This window comes from Marmota marmota, unplaced genomic scaffold (genome assembly GCF_001458135.2).
Source record: "Marmota marmota marmota unplaced genomic scaffold, marMar, whole genome shotgun sequence".
NCBI lineage: Eukaryota > Metazoa > Chordata > Mammalia > Rodentia > Sciuridae > Marmota > Marmota marmota.
In genome coordinates, this window is record NW_025999853.1 from 28173464 (window position 1) to 28192170 (window position 18707).

The 18707-nt window shown below is 36.2% G+C and overlaps 1 protein-coding gene across 2 annotated transcripts in view; it reads left to right on the top strand.

The window, feature by feature from the left end:
- Positions 1–18707, top strand: part of Lin7a (lin-7 homolog A, crumbs cell polarity complex component) — a 133583-nt gene that overhangs the window by 102288 nt on the left and 12588 nt on the right. The window lies entirely within an intron of this gene.

An 18707-nucleotide genomic window follows, 5' to 3' on the forward strand; every position in this document is an offset into this window, starting at 1 on the left:
GGGGGGGGGGGGGGGATAAATGACATGAAAGTAAAAAGGGGACGGGGTGTGAAGATACAAGGTGGATGGATATGAACAAAGTTTGTCATCTGCCTGTTTGAAATTGTCAAAATGAAATCCATTATTTTGTACAATTGATGCACAGTAATTATGATAATAATTTTGAAAAGTGGAACACTGAAACATTGCACCATCTAAATGGGACATGTAACAATAGCTTCTAGTCCAGAACTGCCACATTCCTACCCTGTGATTTCAGCCCTCAGAAATGAGCATCAGGTCCCTCAGCTTTCACACCTTAATAGGCCAACTTCGGCTAGAAGAATGTGCTGATAAAACTGACTGAAAGTGTATCAGTGTCAGAACATAGTCCCAGTTAGTCAGTTTTAAAGGACAGATTGCCAGAGGAAGGAAGCATTTCCATGCATCGGGTCACACTGACCTAAATCTCTATTTAGTTTGCTGGTTACTGGTATTTGACAATTCAGCTTAGTTATTGGTATAGTCTTTCTAAAAGTTATTTTTACCATTAATTTTTGTGTGTGTTTTCCTCAATATTGTGTTTTTATTTTAGCAGTGCTTTTCATCCACTCATTGATTATTTGTGGAGCAATTATATGCCAGCTGCTGAGCTATGCCCTGGGTATAGAGCAGGGGACAAAACAGAAATGGTTATAATGCTCATGGAACTTTCTGCCTCGTAGAAAGCAAGAAAATAATGATATTAATAATATTAAACACATACACATAAGTTTGCCACTTATCTCAACCTAAGGGAAATTTCTCCAATGACTCAGTTTGATTCCACATTGGCCAAAATAATAGATTTTACCTCCATGTGCCTATTCGTTTTCTAAAGCTGCTATCACAAATTACCATGAATTTGGTGGGTTATACAACATAATTTTTTTTCTTTCACAGCGCTGTGGGCCAGAAGTCTACAACTGGTTTCAACTGGCCCAAAACCAAGGTGCCAAGGGCTATGCTCCACCTACAATCTCTAAGGGAGAATCTTTTCTTGATTTCTCTGTTTCTAATGTTTGCTGGCATTCTCCCATTTGTGGTCACCTCACTCCAATCTCTTTTTCCATGGTAACATCACTTTCTCTTCTGTGCCAATCTCCCTCTACTTCTCTATTAAAAGGATACTTATGATCGTATTTAGAGCCCACTGAGATAATGCAAACTAATCTCCTTATCTCAAGATCCTTAACTTAATCTTATCTGAAAAGACCTTTTTCTATACAAAGTAACATTTTCAGTTTCCAGGAAATGGGACCTGATATCTTTGGACACTTATCCAGCCTTCTGCAATGTATAAACATAAATCCAGACTGCCCACCGGGTGTCCAGGGCTATGGAACTGGATCGGTCATCCACAGGTGATGGGCATGGTGGTTTTTCACTTTCAGGACAGCTTGTGCTGAGTATTTCTCACTCTACTCTGGGTTTCAACAATGCAAGCTCCTTCTATGCCTCTCATTCAGGGCACTTGCTCATTCAACTTCTGACTATCCAGTCAGTGAAGCCCTTCAGCCTCTTCTTCCTCCTTCCCTTGGCCCCAATCTTTCTAATAATTGATGGGGGAAAAAAAACTGATCATGAAAACATTAAAACACATTTCTGCCTTTTGTAGCCAAAGACTTTGGCTATTTTGAGGATCTTTTCCACTTCCTAGGTGTGGGCTGAAGGAAGCAATTGGGATACACAAAGCATACAAATTTGAACTTCAGGATGTAACACTGCCTCATAATTAAACACTGTGACAGGTGTTACAGAAGAAGAAACAAATAACAATGCAATAGAACAAGAAGAACTGCTTTTTATAGAGTTAGAATGACCTCTTGGAAGGGTGACATTTAAGCTGAGAATAAGATAAGGAAGATCACTTCTTACCAGAAGAGAGAGCTTGCCTTAAGGTATCAAGAGAAGAAACTCTACACCTTGCCATGTAGGAATAACTGAAGAGTCAGCGGTACCTGGGCACAGACAGTGGGGTAAGATAAGGTTGAAGGTTGATTGAGATTCAACCAATATAATCTTACGAGTGGTACCCAAACGTTTTTATTTTGTTTTAACCGTAATAGGGACCTCAATGAGGTCTATCAATTCTGAAATCTGGTGATATTCTGAGAGTTTCTGATAGCTCCTGAGGCTATTCTCTAAGAAATAAAACATGTTTTTGTCTATTTTTTAAATTTTCTTTTATATTGAAATTTTCTTTCTACACCCTTAAATCACTTAACCAGGATCTAGCATCTGATAAAAAACTTTGAGACAATCTTCCTTCTTTCTATTGTTATTTTTAATGGAAATTAGAAACATTCGATTTGTTGTGGATTGACATTTTCAGTGTCTCAAAGAGGGCCTATTAAATTTCAAATTCTTAAAAGTTTCTCAGGAGTTCAAAGATATTCCAGAATCATTTACTCTTTGTTACTCTATTTTATCTGCAAAGCAGAAATAGCAATGCCTTTTCAACAGGGCTGATCTGAAGATTAAGTAAGAGAAAGTATGTGGGAGTATCTGCCATTATGCTGGATACCTTTTAAATACACAATAACTGCTCCTGTCATATAATTTTGTCTTCGTATATAGTTAAACACTCAACCCAGTTTAAGTCATTTCCATTGCATTCTGTTTATCTTCGAGAGACAGTAAAAGTCCCGCATCAAATACTCTAATTCCAAAGGTAGTGGATCCCTTTTGCTGGTTGATATAATAACACCTGCCCTGTCTACATAGTAAATTGGTGGAAGAGAAGGCAATAATAAACATAGCATTGGAAAAGTCATCTTTTGCTTCTGCAGAAACACAATATTCTTGCTATATATTTAAATTATTAAATATCCTTTTCTTCAAAATCCCAAATGAATCTCTCCATGTTTCCTATTGTGACACTGTCTTAACTTACAAAAGCAGAAAATGTAAACAGAGTAATGATCCTTCTGTTCTGACTGAGAAATATGTGGTTCATCCCAGGAGAATACAGTGTTTGTCTTCAAATTTTTGCCACATCAAGTCTGGAATCATTTATGCTCTGGGTAGAAGTCACCAAACGCAATTGTGGGTCATTGCTTTAACCATTAATGGAAATGTCAGAGTGAATAAGTTAATATTGGATCCTCCAGCCAGAGGGGATAACATATGCACAACGTTTAAAAATGGGATGATATTTGCAGCTGAAGACTAGAGTTGGAAGAATGGGCAGGAAGAATGACACGGAAGTCCCCATAAGCCATGATAGGGAACTTGGGTTTATCATTTGAAGGTGGTAGAAAATATAATAATATGGTTTTATTTCCATGCAAGTAAGTTATTCTGGCATCTGGGCACAGTGTGTTTGAAGGACTGGAGGAAAAAAATTGGAGTAGATGAGATCAACTCAGAAATTCCATGGTCTAAATAGAGAGGATGAAGGTGTAAATGGGAGAAGCATGCAAGGATAGAGAAAAAGGACAGAATTTGAAAACTCATTTGGAGGTAATGCTGCCAAACCAAGATATGGAGACTAGTGGTTGTGAGGGGTGAAGGATAAGGATTTACTGAGGAAGTCTGATTTCTGGCCTGGATCCTACCCTCTGCTGATACAGGATAAAAGATGGAGGAAAGCCAATGAGGAGCTGGGAGTTCATCCTCCAGTGGTTTCTATGAGTCATCCATGTGAAAGTGCATGAGAGTTTTAATTTAGTTTTGCCTTTTGTGAGAAGGGAATTTAAAATTAACAGAAGTCTATCAAACTGACAGCAATTCAGTACAGAAAACTTTATTTTTAAAAGCTCCTACTATGTAAACTTTGAAAAGTGTTACATATCCTCACCAAGATTTCTTACCCTTAGAATAGTTGATATTTTGAACTGGAGGATTACTAGGAAGGCTACTCTGCGTACTGGAAAATGTTTACCCTTGTCCAGTAACTCCTCACCCCTCCAGTCATGACACTCAAAATATGTCTCCAGATGTTGCCACCTGTCCCCTGATAGGCCAAATCATCCCCAATTGAGAAACATCATCTTAAACTAAATTAGTTCAATTTCATGAAAACTGATGAAAGCCAAATAGCAGCTGCATTATTCAAATTTAAATGTACACAACCTACACTAGATGGTATAGGAGAATAGAATGGACTTCTATCCAATTGTAACACATAAGGAATTCCCCAAATGAGGACCATTCTGGAAAAGAGGCTTCACCCAACAGCCTGTCTCTAGATGGAGAGATCTAGGACAAGAAACATCACAATGGATCCTAATTACCATGGATGACAAAAGGCAAAGCAGTTGACAGCTCACCATAATTAAATTTGTCATTGAATCTGTCTCTACAGGCAAACAATACTGTAGAAATATCACTTCAAAGTTCTCAGACTGCCAGAAAGATTTATTAGCCATGTGCTGTGCCTGGCACCAGGAAGGAAGCAGTTTATAGAAAACATAGGTCACACCCTAAAGGAGCTTATATTTATCTAATTCTTCTGGAAACATCAAATTAATTTTTCCATAAGCAGAAACGTCTACACTTCTCAGAATCAGCCTGAGCTTAAGCCTTGCATGATTTGTAGGAATGTTGTACAGATGTATCATAAATAAAAATATGCCAAAGCCTTTCCACTTTTCTCTTATGCCCAAGTCCAGACAGCACAGTGTATTCTTGAAAACTCAATAAAATTCGTAACTAAAATTCACAGGGAATCTGAAAACTTGCTCCCAGTTTTCCGTGAATCTGAAATGAGATTGGCCATCATGGTAGAGTGTAGGCAGATGCTCATCCTGAAGTTCTCCTATTTTTGTGCCCATGATCCATTTAAATTTCTTAAATCTAAATTAAATGATAATTATTGTTTTGCTGTTCACTTTTAAGCAATGTAAAAGCACCTTAAAATAACACTGCACTTACCGTAGCAATGGCTGAAATTTAGCTACAATTTCCTTGGAAGCCCAGTGTACCTACCATTCCACATGGGTTCTGTTTTATTAGATAAGTGGCAGTAAGGATAATATAAAGCTGTATGATGTTGGTTATCAGAAGATACATCATTTCATAGTGTCAATATTTATAGCTGTTTAAAATATACTTCCCTTCAGTTGCACTGGCTATAATCTTGCACATATTGGGGTATTCCACAAAGAAGTCCAATTACTTTTACTCCTCCTGACCTCTATAACTTTGGGTGTTTAAAATATATAATACATATATTATATATTTTATCAAGAACTTAATTATGTGCAACTTTTAGTATGTGTGCTTCATTTTCCTGTAAATAAAATGAATCACACATTGTCATAAACTCTCTTCTTCTATTCCCTTTCACTTGTTTATAAGATTTTGAGCCTGTGCTGGTTGGCCCCAGAGGCTGGTATCAGGAGAGAGGATCAAAGGAGGTAGGGAGTGAGCCACATGGGTGGCTGAGAAAGAGCATTTCATGCAGAGGCAGGGCTCGGCCCAGAATCTCTAAAATGGAAGAGTACTGGTGTACTCAAGAAGCAGCAAGGAAGCCAGTGAAACTGGAGTGGGAGAAGGCAGGAGAGAGGAGGTGGCAGGTTCTGAGGGAGTAGCTCACATGTTTTATTTTTTAAGTATTTTGCTAATTTTAAAAAAAATCAACTTTTGAAAACTCTTATCTTTCATTCAATATAGATGTCACCACATTAAAATGGTAATTTAAAATTCCCTAGACATTATGTTTTGAAATAAAGCAGGCAACCCCAAATGTAGGAGCAACATTGATGATACAGGTAAGAGAAACGGCTTCCTTCAAGAGCTTCCAGGACAGGCAGGCATTTGAAAAGCACTCTAAGTGCACTGGGCCATTTAATTCTCATTCAATCCTGCCCAGGTACAAACTATCTCAGTGTAATTTGTGAAGTTTGATGAATAACTTGCTAACTTCTCTGAACCCTAGTTTCCTCATTGCAAAGAGACAATAATAATAGTGGTTGCTTACTTAGTTTTTAGTGTTTAAATGGCATAATATAAGTTACGAACAGGGTAAATACTAAATAAATGCTAATTTTTATCTTTGTTACTAGTTCAAAATGAAGCCAGCAGCCAAAATAAGAAATCACTGAAGTTGTTTTTGTTTGGTTTTTTGTTTTTGTTTTTCTTTTTTTCAGAAAAGTGACAACATATTTAACTTTCAAAATCATTGGTAAACATAACCAATTCATAAAGCTTATATATCTATTTATTCAATCACTTGGCAAAATGTTACTGGACGTGGCCACCATTCACTGGTGAAATTAAAAAAAAAAAAGACACTGTCTCCAGTTTCACTTAAAGATATGGGGAAGAAACAGGGAAGCAGATCCCTTTTCCAATGTAGTTATCTTTTAAATATGGAGTTGCATAGTTGGCCATAGAAGTAGCATCTCACCCAGGCAGGGGATGGGGAAGATTTGGGCAAGTAAGTATTGCCAGGTGAGGCAGTGAGGAACATATGGAAGGGTCCAGACATTAAAGAAAATTGTACCTTCTTCTATTTGGGGACCTGAGAGTTATCAATTGAAGCTGAAAAATATGAGCAGGAATCAAATCATAAAGGGTGTGATACACTAGACTTTGGGCTGTATCTGAGCAATACAAGGACACAGAGTGATTTCCAGCAAGGATATTACATGATCAAATTTGCATTTTTGAGTGATTACTGTAATTGCAGTGCAAAGAGTGGTTTAGAAGGGACCAGAGTTAGAGGCAGGGCAACCAGGCATGGATATAATTTGATGCTTTGTGGGAGAAAAAACAGATCTCATTATGAATCTATTGTGTAGGGAAGACCCATGCTTCTTGGTTACAATACATTGTTATTTGCAGGAGGAGTGGGGGAAGGGATCAATATTAATTGTACCAAAGAAGAAATATAAAGCCAACTCATTTCATTTTCAGAAGAATCTCTGGGTTGACTGATTCGTAGCTCTCTCTCTGGGAGCTCAACATCTATCAAGACTGAAATCACTGTAGTTTTTCATTTCAGGAGTCATTAGATGAAAAGCAAAAGTTTAAACATGAAGTATTTCGTAATCCTTCCTCACTATTTCTCAGTTAAACATTACGCCCTGAAAAAAATACGTGGATTTATAGCATCTGCTCAGAGCTATGAATGATTCTGCCGGGCCATATAACTGATGTGATGTTACTATCAAATAGACAACTTCGAGAAAAGGGGCAGGGGGAAGGGCTCACATTTCAGCAAATTAATGATACCAGGAGAAAAACCATCCAGTCGTGACTGTTCAAACAGAATCTCAGAGGCATTCCATTATAATTGGCATTTGGAAAGTCCCATGGACCACACTTGTGCATCCCTAATTTCTGAGGTAATTCAGCTAAAATCCCTTCATTTCACCTGAATTACCCAGGCAATTATGGTTGTAATTTTTTTTCTTTTTGCTCAAATGACTTCAAAGCAATGCCTCGAAGCACTATTTAAACAAAATCATCACTTTTTCTACCTTCTTCGTTTTTTTTTTTTTTTTAATAGAATGACCTACCCACTCATTTTCCTCATGGTAATACAATGCTATTGTATTAAAGTCTACACACACACACACACACACACACACAATGTGTTAATTGTATCCTTATAAAATCCTCAAATAATTCTGTTGAAAAGACTAAAATCAAGTAAAAAGAAATCCCTTTAAAAAATTTCCCTCAAGTCTTTCCTCTGCCCCCAAACAGAAATAGTATCAGAATGGGTATTCATCTAAATATATTTCATGCATTCAAGTACACACACAAATGTGCATGCATGTATTTACACATTTGTTTTTAAATACAAACATATAAGACAATGTAAAACAGACTAATGGATCAGGCTCTGGAGACAGATTTGTTATGCATTAAAGAGGTGGCCCTGGAAACTTACTTAACCTTTCTGTAGTTCAATTTCCTTGTTTATAAAATAGGGATGATAACATTACAGACTTCCCACTGTTGTTATGAAGAGTAATCATTTTGATACATACAAAACACTTATAATAGTACCTCATGACAAACACTCAATGAATATTGACTATTGTTATTTTAAGTTTTTAAAATGCACTGATATTTTTATATATGCTTATTATAACTTGTTTCCTAGAGATTTGACTTGCCAGTGCATAAGACTTTTCCTGAGTCTGTTGTTTATAATATTTCATGTTATGAGGGTACCATGCTAGTTTAACCATCATTCTATTGAAGGACATTTAGTTTGTTACCCAGTTAGGTTTTGTTTTCTTTTGTTTTTTTCTATTGTGAACACTGTTTAAATGGAAGTATTTATGTATATGAATGATTATTTTTCTAGGGTAGTACTGATAGGTGGCAAGCCAAATTAGGAGGGTATGAATGTATTTACTTTAAATAGATGTATTTTGCAAGATATTGCCAAACTGACCTCCAAAAAGCCTATGCTAAATATAAATTTCACCAAATCCTTGGCAATACATTACCATTTTTAAATAAAATAATATTTTCATCCCATTCAAATTTAATCTGCACCTCTCTAAAAGGGAAATTCAGTATCTTTTAGCTGAGAACCTTATGAGAGAGAGAGAGAGAGAGAGAGAGAGAGAGAGAGAGAGAGATTCATACAAATTCTGCCAGGATTGAACTAGCCATGTGCAGTACAAAAAAGAATCCCAGTATGACTTAAAGAATTGGATGACAGTGAGTCTTAGAAGTAAGGTTGGAGTAGCTAGCTGAGTAGAAATGAAGAGCCTTATAGCCTAAGCTGACTATGGTGGAGATGGTACTTGTAGATATCTATGTAAGGTTTTATTTTCAGCAAGAAAGTAACATAATAGAGAATAAATGCTATGTGGGACGAACTCTGGACAAGGGGCGGGATTTACTAAAACAAGAGAATGGAGAAAGTACTTAAAAATACATGGTAAAATCAAAACAATCATGGTATTGTTTCTGTATTATAAATTAATATTAGGAAATAGAGTTGGACCTGCCTATCATGGAAAGTGCTTTGCATGCTTCAGAAATTTTAATTTTCTCTTTTAGAAAATGGGGAAATACACACGGGGTAAGGACATCCATATTTATTGAGTGTATTCTTTGGGCCACAGTTAGTGTTGCACTTTGCATGGACATCATTAAATCTGAAATGGCTTCTGAAATAGATAGTATTAACACCATTTTGCATATGTGGGAACTAAGGCTTGGGAAAATAATTGACTTTATTAAAAATCTTTGGGCCTAAGCTCCAAAGCCAGTTCTCTCCATATTAGTTATGCAGATGCTGGGTGAGTACTGTGCTCTGTGCTAAGTACTAGGGAGAAACAATGTAGGAAATTCCCTGACCTCAAGGACAATGTCTACCAGAGCTATGCTCTTTGGTACTCATCACTAGAGTTTAATCAAAGCAAGGACCAAATGACTTGGGTTGGTGTCTAGAAGAGAATTTAGATAATAATTTAGATAAGAGAGAAGCTGAAAAGTATTTTAAAATCTATGCAAAAACTCATAAGAAATAAAAGGCGAGAATGAGGTGTGATGGTAAATGAGTATCAACCAATATTTGTGGTTAATTGAAACTGGGTCAAGGAAAGAGTTAAAGGTGTCTCAGGGGGTCTAATTTGGGTGACTGCAAGTTTACTGATAGCAGGGACTAGGGAAGAGGGTTATAAAGAATCCTTGGAAGTTCAAGTCAGTAAGAACCTTTAAAATATGCAAAAATGTTAGTATAATGGCAACAAATGCAAAGAATATTCTCTGGTTGTGCATTTAATTGGAAAGACATTTACATGTAGAGCCAGAGAGATATTGGACAGTAAGCCTTAAATACCCTTTAAATTTTCACTTCTGTTTCTGCAAAAAGGCAGCTACAATGGTGAATCTCTGCAATTAAATTAAATGTTATAGCTGTTATTAATGTTTTACTAATCATGGTACACAGCAGTGTAAGTGGTCAGGCCATTTTACACTTCACAAGAATACATATGACAATCCCAGGATCAGAAAACTGCCTAGATTTGCAGTGTTTTTCCCTTATACTTTAAATTGAGTTCCTGATTTTCCAGGATACCCAAACAGGTTATATTAAAGTGTATCCTTTGAAGGATTAGGTTAAAAACTTTCAGCCATCTATTATCTCTATGAGAGCTATGAACTCTGTGAGATTGCTAGAGTAAGAAATTAAAGAATAAAGGAAGGAATAAAGAAAACTATTCTGGTTGACACAATCCTAGATGTTATTTCACATTATGTGTACTGTCGGCTAGGCATGGTAACATATGCCTGTAATCCCAGAGACTCAGTAGGCTGAGGCAGAAGGATCAAAAATTTGAGGCTAATCTCAGCAAATTGAGTGATCTCCAATTTAGTGAGACCCTATATCAATTTTTTTTTAAATGAAAAGGACTGGAAATGTAGCTCAGTGACACAAATGATGTTGCTAAATTACTTGAAGGTGATTAAAAGCAGTGGATTCACCTAATCCATAAATTCAATCTCCAGTACCAAAAATAAAAACAAATACCTGCTATCATCTGGGCAGGGCAGATAGGAAGATGAAATATATGCCCTGCTATTGGCTAAGCTTTTTTCTAGTTTGCAGAATCTCTCATATAATCTTCCAGTTTCTGCTCGGTCTCCATTACATAAACAACCTATCTGCAACAAAAATCAGTGCAGACTCTTTGAAGTATGGGTCTTGAGGATCTCAGCCAGTGTCCAAGTATGCAGCTCTGCTTCATAATCATTGAAAAGCCCTCACCAGAATGTCAGTACTCCTTATAAACTAACATAACCATTTAAAGCTGGTCTAGATCATCCTTGGGATGATGAAGAAGTGAGAAATAATACCCCTTGGTATTTGGCTGCCCTCAAACTTACTTTTTCAAACCTTAACTCAAGCATCTCCTCCCCTTTTTCATGTTGCCCTTTGCTGTTAGTCACCCATCTTCTCTAATAAAATTGCTTTTTCTCACATCCACTAAAAATTCAAATTTCATGATGGAGGTTGATTTGAAAAAAGTTGTCAAAGTAATGTCATGTCCCAAGCATCAGCTACTGTGTGCTCTTCCATCTTAGCAACATGTTCCTAAGTCTTAACTGGCAATCAACTATCTCAGTTTGCTCAGAACTAAGGCATTTCCTACGAGTCTCAGTGCCAAAACCAGGATAGCCCCCTGTGGAAATCGAGGCACAAAGAGGGGAGGCTGCTTTCTAAAGATTGTCTTGGAATTTGTTCATGATCAATACTAGACAGTTCTAACCCTGGTTCTCGACTTTCCTCAATGGCTCTCTGCTGAGGGTTTGGTAGTTTGATTAAGGTGTGCCATTAAATTTTACTCACTAGGATGCATTTGCATGTTTTAACTAGAGCTATAGCAGTCCTGAGTATGGTGGAGATGGTACTTGTAGATATCTACATCAGGGGAGGGGAGCAGTGGTAATTTCAGCAACCCCTCTCCTGGCTAAAGCAGACCTAGAAACAAATGTGGAGAATTGGTGATCATGACACTCCGGATTAGGTAAATTGCAAGAAGTTATTTGGGGGTTCAGTGTCACACGGTGTCATGCCCTGGCAGAGCAGACAGGCACAGCACCATGCATCTCAAAAGCACAAATTACTGTGAATAATCTCAACTGCTTCATTGAAACTTACCACTCAAAAATTAACACATTGACTTAAATCTCTCATTTTCTAAGAATATTTCCCAGGCATTTTGCTCTATTTTCAACCTCCAAAGCTCACATCTGTGTTCCTGAAGATGATTGTGGGCATCTGTATACATGTGTGTGATGGGGTGGGTGGGTGTTCACCCTTCATCTCAACAACCATCAGGGATTTTTGTTCCTTCTTTGGGTGCCAGGGCATCAAGGGTTGTGTGGAGTTACTATAAAATGCAGTAGCTGAATTTGATTCCAATTTTAGTTCTCAGATTTGAAAGGTGGGCTGAGATCAACCAAATGTTAGATTTGTGAATATCTGATTTCTGGCACTGATTTTTATCCTAAAGCTTTTGCTCATTTTAGGCTTTCTGTCCCCCCTGAGGCTACTACTAATGTGCTGCATTCTCCACTTACGTGGTTCAAAAAATTTTATAACTACTCTCTCAGGATAAAAATATGTGCAATTATATGCACTTTTTTCCACATTAACCTCCTTGCTCTTTTCTGGTATTCGATTATTTGATGATTTCCTTCTCTCAAGATCGCTCACATTATGCAGACTCCTATCAGCTGAATCTCCTGCACACTGGTTCTTTCCTTAACCAAGTGTGACACTGGGGAGGGACCGAGAGGAATAATTTTTCATGAATAACTAATGATCATTTGTAATTAGCATATCAATTGTATGTATGAAAATGATGTTGCTAAATTACTTGAAGGTGATTTAAAGCAGTGAATTCACCTAAGTTGTTTTATATGAGGATGTGTTTCTAAAATAGCATCATATACCATTAGTTGATTTTTTTCTTCCTACATAACATAAAGGAAACTTCTACCTATTCTAAAGACACTGTTACATTTTGTCATTGCTGTTGTTGTCCTTGGATATCTAAAGCCCTGTAACAATATTGTCACTGAGAAAGTAGTTCAACAAAGACCTAGCATTTGTTGGACCCCTTGTAAGTGCAGGTATTGTTCCAAATGCTTCATTTACATTAAAGGTAATTGTTGTGATAATTCTATATAGCAAGTACTCTATGATATCCACTTTATAGAGGAGGAAATTGAGGCTTGAAGAACTTAATCAACTTATCTAGGTTCACACAGCTGGTAAATGAAAAAGACCAAATCAAACTGGCTCCTTAGTTTAATAGGAATATATATACACACACATACACATATACATGTAATATAGAATGTAATCTATATTATATCTATCTGTATTCCATGTGTATAATATCTACCTATATTATATGTGTATAGGTAGATAGGTAGGTATAGAATGTTCTATTATTTAAATAAGTATTTATTGGGCACATAACAGATGCTGATGAAAGGATGGATAAATGGGGCATCCTGCCCTTGGACAATCTAGTGGCAGCAGAATTATTGTGAACTGATAAATTATAGTATGCTGAGATAGATATTAGCATTAGGCAGGAACAAAAGTGCTCTGGAAGAACATTAGCATATTGTTTCCAAGGGATAAATGTGATACTTTAAATGCACTTGCCACTTTTCTGAAGCAAAAGATAATACAGTTAGAATAGGAAAATTAACATATTTGAGAGAAGGGAAGGATCAAAGAATCATAAAGTTCTGAATATATTCTGTAGCTTGTTCATAGATAATCACTTCTTAATTAAATACAAAGACAACATAGCTGCTGCTGCTTTTTTCTTTTTTCTTTTTTTTAATGAAAAAAAAATGCTGTCTATAGAGCTACACCAAGGAAAAATGATAAGATTTCCATCACCAGACCAACACTTTCTTCCCTCAGTGACATCTCCTGGTTGGATTAGTTACAGTCTGAAGCATGGTATCCAAAGGCAAATCTGAGCATCAGAGAGTGACTGGCTGGGTCTGAGTTCTATACCCAGTCATAAGTATATTGCTATGAATGTTGATATGGCAAGTCTAGGAACTGCTTAGGTCTCTGTATTTAAAAAGTTCTTCAGTTGACTTCTATAAACATCCAGGTTTAAAAACTACTAGTCTAAAAATTTCCATGGATAAAGAAAGCTACCTATGAAATATTTACTTTTTCTTTATTATCTTGTTTTAGACTACAGACTGGTATGGATTGGTTAGTCTTTGTGAACAGATAAATCTCAGTTCAGATCTGTCTGTCCAATATACTAGGTGGAGATCTGGAACAAATTTTTTAACCTTTTCCATTACCATTTTTATACATGAATTGTGAGGATTACATATAATTCTCATAAAACAGTTGGCCTTGCACTAAATAAGTACTCAATAAGTGTTATAATAAGATTAAATATACATGTTGATGGACATTTATTTATATAAACACACATATTCTTAAAATTAAGTAATTAAAACATCTTATTGGAGAACAGCAAAACTATCATAAGAACAAAGTGATCTATCTGGCAGCAGCAATCCAATTTTACATTCTTGAAAATAATCCAGCCTTGTATTGTTCCATAGAAAATGTCTAGGGATTTGAATTTCAGTAATGGCTTGTCTGCAAATGTCGTATCCTGTACTCTTCCTTAATTTGGGGATTAAGAATTTGTGTGTGGATAAATACAGGCAGACTTCTGTCATCCTGAAAATTCAAGGGCTTTAATGACAGCTGCAAATATTTGGTTTATCCTGTGAAAGGCACCTGAATGGATATTTATGGAATGGAAGACTAAACCTCTTATTTTAATAAATTTTATTTGAATTTTAATAAATTTCTCCAATCCAAAAAAAAAGAAAAACATCCAAAATCAATCACTATTACCTTTTGGGAAAAGAGTATGTCATTGTTTAGCTATATTGGGCCTTTTGAAAACTGAGAATCACAGCCCACTAACAGTGACCCCTCAGGTCGCCTCATGATTTTCCTTTACTGGCCAACTCACACCCTTCTGCTAGGAGTTGACATAGCTTTTCCTCACCATAAGTTTCTATCCTTTCACATCACGCAAAACTGACCTACAATGTGTGTGTTTCATTTCTGGATTCCTTGTCCTCAGAAACTAGTATAGTGTTTGGGGGGGGGCGGTTATTTTGTTTGTTTTAATCTTTTTTTTAGATGTTGATGGACCTTTATTTGGTTCGTTTATTTATATCCGGTGCTGAGAATCAAACCCAGGGCCTCACACATGCTAGGCAAGTACTCTACCACTGAGCCACAACTCCAGCCCCAGTAATATAGTGTTTTTGAAAAAGAAGTAGGTAGTAATAATGAGTTCTAATCTAGTCTTACAACAAACAAATTTATACAACGGGCTGGGTCCCAGCTCTTCTTAGTCTCTGTTTCCTTATGTCTTAAGACAAAAAGGATATAAATGAGATTGTTTCTAAGAGACTTTTCAGATATACTGTTCAGAGTTTCTGAGCTGCTTAATTGCACTAAGATATTGTAACCTCACACCCTTAATATCCTTTACTCCCCGATAATGTCATCTGCCCTTTGGATTAAGTAAAATCCAAAGAAATGGCTGATGTCACTCAGGAGCAGATGCATACACTTGAATGTAGGTATGCCTGAAATAACCAGGAGGTATTGCCAACTCTTTGTTGTCCAACAAACGTTTTAAGCAACTTATGTCACAGCAAACTCAGCCAGGAGGATTTCCATGTAAACCCAACAGAGAAAAACCTACATACAGATTTAAGCATCTGGTAACTGAAGGGTACACAGATAGCAAGATTCCTTCCCAGAGCAGGCATCTCTTCTATCTGAGGTCTAACCAGAGTCAAAATGCAATCATCATGGGGGTCAAGGGGAAGCTATTCATTCATGCACAAGTTTATGTATGTAGTATAATCCAAATTCTCTCTTATTAGAGAAGATTCTCAATCAACTAGGAAATTGAACATACCAGAAATAGTAGACATTTTAATATCTCAAAAAGTGTGGAAATAGAATTGTGAAACATCACAATGCAGCCGTGTTTAAAGGTGGTTCATTTGTCAGCTGCTGATTTGCTACACTTCATCAAATAAACTACCTTCAAAACTTCCTAGGGCCTACTTACTATTACATGAGATTGCTCACCAAACAAGTGTGCATCTGATTATTCAATGAGCTATTTTTTTCTCTGTTTCCTAAATGAAAAAAGATTCTTGTAAATATTAACTTCTTATGGTTATATGCTTAGCATTTCATTAGCGTGTGTTTATGAATTTTGAAAATAGTAAAAATAAAATATTTGAACTCTCCCTTCCCGTACTGATTTTTGAATGTGCATTTTAAAAAGATTTGACAGCAGAAATGTTTTTCAGGACAGGAATGACTGTTTATTTCATAGTACATTTTATTTCATTTCAGTGAAAGCCTAAGGCCAGCCTCAGCATAACTATAATTTATATAAGTTTTCTTTAGAGTATTTTTTTTGTTTTAGGACCATAAAATATTTCCTGAGTAACTAATATATATGCTCATGTCTTCTGTATCCCCCCTCACCTTCTTAATAAAATCCAACTTTCACCAGATTTCCATTGGAAAGCCTTTTGTTAAATTAATTCATGCTAACAACTTTCTCAAATCGCAATAATAATTACAACAAAGAGATAAATAATTACAAGCAAGGGAATGAAACCAAAAAGCACAGAATTTCAGGTTTTTAATTTTAAAGTTGAAAGCCTTTCCAGGTGTCCCCGAGCCATATACGAACCACATTCTCATCTGTGAGACCGTTGTCACAAGATTTCAGCGATTACTCAAGTTGTTACAAGGAATGATTCCTAAATCAGGAGGGCTTTATATATAGTTTGAGTAAAAAAAAAAATAGCTTAACTATATACAAATAATCTATCAAGTTTCAAAACGGGTTTTAAATATTTAGCAAGAAATAAAGTATACTTTCTATAAGACTAAGGAATAGATGAAGTCAAAAGCAGAAATATATGGCAAACCTTCAGGGTACAAGGGGTACCCAGTAATGAGTGTTTGCACATCAACATATACACTTTAACTGAGCATCTTTTGGCTTTTTTTTTAAATTCACTGAGCAAGACTTCCAAGAGTAGGTAGTATGCATTTTTGTTCTTACCATAAAATGGAAAGAAAAAAGCAAGGGGGAAAAAAGCTACCTTATTCTTATTAAGAAATTATGCAGAGGAACTGAAGGCACCCCAGAAAATTAACAAATAATAAGTTAAGGAGACAAGTATATACCTTCAAAATTACAAAGTAGGCAAAGCAGGTAGAAGAAGAAAACCATCCAGGATGGGCCTTAACTATATGATCACTATTATGGTAGGAAAACTTGGTGATTTTTGCTTGTCTTAAGAAAAGACTTAAGATGCTGAAAGCAATTTAAAAACAAGGTTGATTGTCTGAAATAATAAATTCTATGAGTATGCTTATATGAATTCAAACCCATCTCTAAAATTCACCTTAGTTTCCAAAAAATGATCAATTCTCTAATTTGTGTTATTTACTAAAGATATTTTCAGTAGTAGAAATGAAGTCGGACGCAGTCTAGGTTCTGTACCCTGATGGGGAACACAGAGGAAGCTAAGAGTCCATCAAGAGACCTGTTGATTCTGGTGATGGGAGCTGAATCAACATGTAATCCATGGATTAAAAACATCAAGACCAAAATTCTAAGTTTGAAAACTATAGAGTCTGCTTTCTGTAAATTGTTGTATGGGAGACGATAACTTCGATAGTTCCACAGGGCTGAGTATGGACATCATGGCTATTATTTCTCTCAACCCTTTGCCCCTGCCATGAAAGCCCATGCCCTGCATTAGTACCACAGCTCTCCCGTGGCAGCTCTGAATCACAGGCACAGTGCCTAAACAGAGATAATGGGCCTCTCACGGTCTGGCCCAGAATCTACAACCTATTAAATGAAAGCAAATAGAACAAAAGCCAAAAAAAAGTCTGGAAACTAATCAACTGGCCTAGAAAAGGAGTGAACCAGCGTTATTAAAACATATAAACATGCAACTTTTAATATTAAAAAAGAAATTATGCACAACCGAATCACCAAGTTTTCCTTTAAAAGGAAAATTTCATACCATATCAAATTCTGTTGGTACAAATTACAAAGAAATTACAAGCACACAGAAAACAGAGTTTATATTGTGTAATATTTTCAAAGTTTTCATCTGTCTTTCATGTTGTTCCAAAGAATTTAGTAGGATAAATGCTTAATAAAAGTCTTCTAAGAGACTATGTTCATGATTGAATGAATAATTAAAAGAATGAATTAATCAATGAACATGCCTATTTTCCTAGACTTTAACCACAGATAAAAATTCACTCTACCTAAAACCTCTGCTTACAGAGGTTACAATCCAGACATGGAGCATGGGTTATATAAGTTGCCTCCAGGGCTTACTGTGCCCAATTTTTAAACCCTTATTATCTGTGCTATACTCCAACAAATGACAAGCCAAGCTTTTACAAACTGCCAGTGACAATATTGTTGCTAAATTCAAACCTTTTCTTCTTCAGTTCACATTCACCTTTCTGAAGCAAGGGTTAGAATTGGACATAATCCTTTAAATTTCCAAATCTGTAGAGTAGTAGTAATTATAAATCTCATATTACAATTGATATGAGCTTCAGATGTGAATTACTGTGTTTTTTGGTAGCTTAATCTGATATCCATTTCAAGTGTCCCCCTTCCAATTAGGCTATGAAAATGTAATCTCAACCAACTGTATTTGGCCTCCTCTGCCACCCAGTGCCACTCAGATGTTCTGATGATCTTTAAGCTTATCTCAGTTCCTAGATATCAAATCACACAGCCAATTTTTCTTGAAATTTTATTGAAGAAGTTAGTCACAAAGGCCTTTACACTACAATCTTGTAAATTATTGGTCATGTCACCCACCCTAGGAATCAGCTGAGAGGAATGAGAAGCGGTCTCATTTCTTTGTAGGGTCCCACAAAATCTGGTTACTATCTCAAAATTAAAAAAAAAAAATAGAAAGGAGTAGCAATGTAGCTCAGCAGTAGAGTGCTTCTGGTACTCCATCCCCAGTACCACACCAAAAAAAGAAAAAGAAATCCCATTCAAAATGTTAGCATTTCTTTGTCATTTTTCACCCTCCTGACTTGAGCCCCCAATCTGATTCATTCTCTGTCCTGATGAAGCCTACAGGCTCACAGTTCATCTATG